Here is a 5,074-nt window from a genome sequence, read left to right as displayed (position 1 = left end):
CGGACGCTGTGACATGGGTGCAAACTGTATAATGCAGTGCGAATAACGAAAAACCACCCGGCAAGTTATTCAGGCACTCAGGTGTGACATTATAATTAAAGAATATAGCCGTTTCCCTATCTTGTAAACTTAGCGAGTTGTTTACTATTTGAACGTCAATTTTTAGTATTCTATTGAGATACGTGTGGTATATAGTCACTGATCTGTTGGTAACGTATAGCCAGCCTAAAATGTGGGGCGGGACTTTATTGAGATTATCGAAAGTACGCGATTGTTAGTCAAGCAGTAGAAGAAGTAACGCCGTAAATTTCTAGTCAATTACCAGTAGAAGTAGCGATTTCAAAGACAAGTCAGAACTACCTCGAGTATAGAAGTGGAAGTTAAGATCTGTAATGAAGTAACTATAGCTTTAAAAAGTACAGTTGGTCGATGCCTTGCATGGTGGTGTCCACATCCAAAATTACAGGGTGCATCTTCGCGACAAACTCAAAGTTACCAACAACACTACATATCCCTGCGATTTTCGAAAACACATTCAGTTCCCGTGATATAGGAACTCTTACCCCTAGCTGTCATGCGAAATTAATCCATGAAATTGATCCAACCACAACCTTAAGCTACTTTCTACTTTACAAAAGCTAAAGTTCATAAAGTAAGTAGTTTTGCCCTAAAAGTGCAGTCAAGTGGAGGTCGAATTATTCCCAAAACGTAATGCAAGTATAGGTAAAATGGACTTAATACTCGTAAAAAGTATAAATACTTCATTATTAGCCTCCTCTGCCTAGAACTCCATTTTTATTCGACAATGCGTCAGTCGGCTATTGAAATGAGCTGGTTTACTACGTAATATATTTTAATCTTTTTGTAGTATTCCAGTCATCAATTTTTACTTTTCACATCCGTCAAATTCAGAGTATACTGTGGAATCGACATCGTCAGGACAGCGCAGTGGTGTGTCGCGTTGTTCGCGAATGCTACTGATAAATAACATATATTCTGGATCTACGATCACTTGGTGTTCACCTATACTTGTTATCCCTCGGCTTTGATTTGCTCTTCAATTGAAGTTTAGGAATTAATTTTAATCACACTTGAGTTGAAGAATATGTTACATTTATCATATTCGTAAATGCTCTTAAAGCATGCTCTACCTCCATACAAGAGCGAAGGCCAATCTTTTGTTTACGCAGTTGTTTAGAATAGAAACAAACCTCTTGTTTTGCCCCTGCCTGAACTAATATTTATTTCGATTAGTCCGTGTGGTTGAAATGCTCGGGATTTGCAGCGATTTCGTGACACTTAATGAGAAGTTCGTGGTGACGTTATAGTAATAAGACTCTTTTAAGAGGATGTATACATTAGGCTACGAGAGATATATTCGTGAATGACACATCGACAGCCAGTAATATTTATGTGATTGAGGAAATAAATCATTCGGTATCATGTGTCGTATTAGAAATTCGTATCTCTCCATAAAACCAAGTAAGGATATCGCTTACCCTGATCTGATTCACCTTTGCTACGGCATTCATAGGCTACAGCATATTATTGGCGTATAATTTCACTGTGTACAATCAGATATTGCCCTTAAGAAGTTTGGAAACTTATATAGAGTCGGTAAACAGTGTATCAAGCATACATTTCCGAACATTTAGTAATATGAGTAATATGAGATGATGCACCTTACCGCTAGATACATTTTATTTGTAATAGCGGGCAGTAAGAAGTAGCCTATCTTGTAAGAGGTGGGCAAACATCTTTCATTGGCATGTGGAAACCGAATATGTGGGCGAAAGTTGATAAATACGGTTCGGGACATGACGTGAGGAAATGGGAAACCGCTTACGGAGACTCATTCGCCATCATTTCAAACAGAAACTTCTTTCGTGGGGATGAATGGTAAATACAATGAGTCGAAATTTGTTTCGACGCATCTGCAATTTGTGCATTCCTGTTGTAAATGAAGCTCATAAACCCCATACTTTAGCATGTAACGTGGCAAACGAAATTGCTCGGATCGATTGAAAGTAATGTTTTCGCCTACGCCTTCAACATACCAATTTTACGGTTTGATACAAAATGGCCTTACAACTAGGAGGTTTTCATATCAGTAATGAATCATTGCACACACATTCTGTTGTTTAGCTGTATAGGTTGACTTGCTGTATATAGACATACGTAATGACGACGACTCCGAGATCCATTCCGAGATCTAAAGGTATGCGGTATGTGTGAGAAGCATATATTGATATCTGAATGCCTCACATACCGATCGGCACAAAATTGTCGGCAAGTATTGTAGAGCAAGAAGCATTGCTTGCATATAACTCGATTTCAAAGCAGATATATATCAAAGCAATTGGAATGAATTGTCTTATGCTGACTTGAACTACATGTATGGATGATGTATTATGAGAATATGTGATGACATAAGATATGTGGTAGTTATAGTATCCCGGTGTAAATGAATTTAAGGTCTTCGGATAAAATACATGGACAACAAAAGAATTTTAAATGGATACTATAATTAGAGATATGCATAATTCACATGTTAGTCTAGAAATACTCAGAACAACCCATTATGTCTGCTGATGCAATGTTAAATATCATTTGAATACTTTGTGCTTTCTCTCCAATCACAGGTTTTGTGCTACTACAAAATAATTTTTAATTATAACTATCTCATAAAGAAATGTTGAAGGCAACCAAGTTCTAAACTTCTATAGTTCATGCGGATTTACCCTGACAAAAAGTTAGTTTTGAACGCATGTACGCGGCGGTCGCTACATGGTGTCATAAGACGATACGGAATAGCGTAATTCGAAGGATAAATACTATATGTGGGGTGAAATAGTGAAGTCGTACTTCCAACCTTGAAATTATTTCAAAGCAGCATCTAAGTTTGTAAGCATTTAAATTTTCTACGTTTATTCCCCCTCTCTCTCTCTCACCTTGGCTGTATACGGCGCATAACTGACTGAAGTAAATTACCGAATGTAAAACGTCTCTTGTTCCTGTTATTGATTGATTGTACCAGTGGTTCCTAACCGGCGTTCTCGGAAACCCCAGGGGTTCATGAGCCAGTCTCGTAGGCGCTCCGCTGGATGTCAGGACACACACTCCACTCTTACATACGATTCGTGATAGCATGCCTGTCTTGGTCATAATAAGCTGCAGGCAATTAGGCAATTAGACCAATCCACACCATCTGTGTCATATGTGATCATTCGGCTGGTTGCCAGACATATGAGCATGCGACACAATGGAAAACGACAGTTCAGCATGGAACACATCAGCATGCGTCACTTCACTACCTAACCTAGCCTAACCTAACCTAAAGCCAAACCCTAACCCAACCATAAATCCAACCCTAACCTACCCCTAACCCGTAATTTAACCCACATGCTCATGTGTCGCATGCCAAATTGTCGCATGCCGAAGTCTCGCATGCTGTAATGTCGCATGCTCATACGTCCACGGACCCATTCGGCTCTATGTCAGTTGGGGATATACCGACAAACTGAACTTACTGCATTACTTCATTCACCATATATATAACAAATGTATTTCAGATGATGGCAACAATGCGATGCGGTTGTCCACATTAAGCCACACAAATTCCTTCGATATGACACTTATCTTGTATATTTTAGTGTATGCGATGTATATGGATGGAAATAGAGTGAACTGATGGTTCAGCTGTAAATTTCATTCTGCCTAGATAATCCCGCCAGAAATGCGAAAATTGAATAATGAATGTATAATGAGGAGAGTGAACATTATAGTAGTAGTAGCATTAGTAGGTACAGACATAATCGAAATAACATTGAGCAAACCATTTGAAAACCATTTGTGCAATTTAGATAAATATTTTCCACTTCGAAACAATATCGTTAAGGTTCTGTTGTGAACATAAGCGTTTAAATAAATATGGTTCCATTCCTGAACGTGGACGCTCCACGATTCAGCCTCAAGATATACGAATATTTTTTGCATTCTTGAAGCGACACCACGGAATATAACTTGGGATGCATTTAAAACAAATATCCATTTAAAAAATCATGTTTAAAACATGACCCTTGTTTGAAACATGTTTCTTATTATTTTTTCCTAGTTATGACGCCACAAATCATTAACAGCGACGTCACGAATCTGTATAGTCATGACATCACCGTGGAATTGCATTCACAATGGAAATATAAGGTAAAGATGGTCCCTTCGGTCGAAAGGGCTTCCGACCACTGTTATGGACATACTAAAACATTTTTAAACCTGACTACATCGTTATACAGCATTTTTACGGTCGGCGGTCATCATCATCAGAACGCCCATTCCGTACCTATATTGTATCTACACGTGCTATACCTGTCGAATTAACGACGAGTCCGAGGTTCCAGCCACTCCATATCGTATACGTCGACTGTATTGGGTGCAAGTCGACCGTATGCTCATGAGGGCTGTTCAAAAATAACCTTTTTTCCTGCATCTTGCTGGTTACTTGATTAAATCGTTAGGTTGCCTTAAAAAACGACCCACACCAAATTTGAATTCATTCCAACCAATATTCGCGGATTTCGTAGAGTTTGAAAATTTTGAATTTGCCTAAAAATGCAAAAAGAAAATTTTTTCAAATTTTCCTTCCAACCTTATGAAATTGTTGCGCTGTCTTCGAAAACGATGGAAAACAAATTTGACTCAATTCCAAGCAGCAGAAGCGGAGTTATTCAAGTTTTTTGATGATAATTCTGGGATGATCCACCAATTTGAAAGAAATTATTTTTGCATTTTTAGGCAAATTCAAAATTTTCAAACTCTACGAAATCCGCGAATATTGGTTGGAATGAATTCAAATTTGCTGTGGGTCGTTTTTTAAGGCAACCTAACGATTTAATCAAGTAACCAGCAAGATTCAGGAAAAAAGGTTATTTTTGAACAGCCCTAATGCTCATACTACATGTTTTTCAAAATTATTTACACAATTATTGCATAATTATACACAATTTGTTTCAAAAGGGCATTATTAAACAAAGTGTGTCAAAGCACCGTTTGTTATGTAACCTTCACTATAACGCTT

This window comes from Botryllus schlosseri, chromosome 7 (genome assembly GCF_051294905.1).
Source record: "Botryllus schlosseri isolate E-star chromosome 7, Bs_hap1, whole genome shotgun sequence".
In the NCBI taxonomy this organism is placed as follows: Eukaryota; Metazoa; Chordata; class Ascidiacea; order Stolidobranchia; family Styelidae; genus Botryllus; species Botryllus schlosseri.
This window is presented reverse-complemented; position numbering follows the sequence as displayed.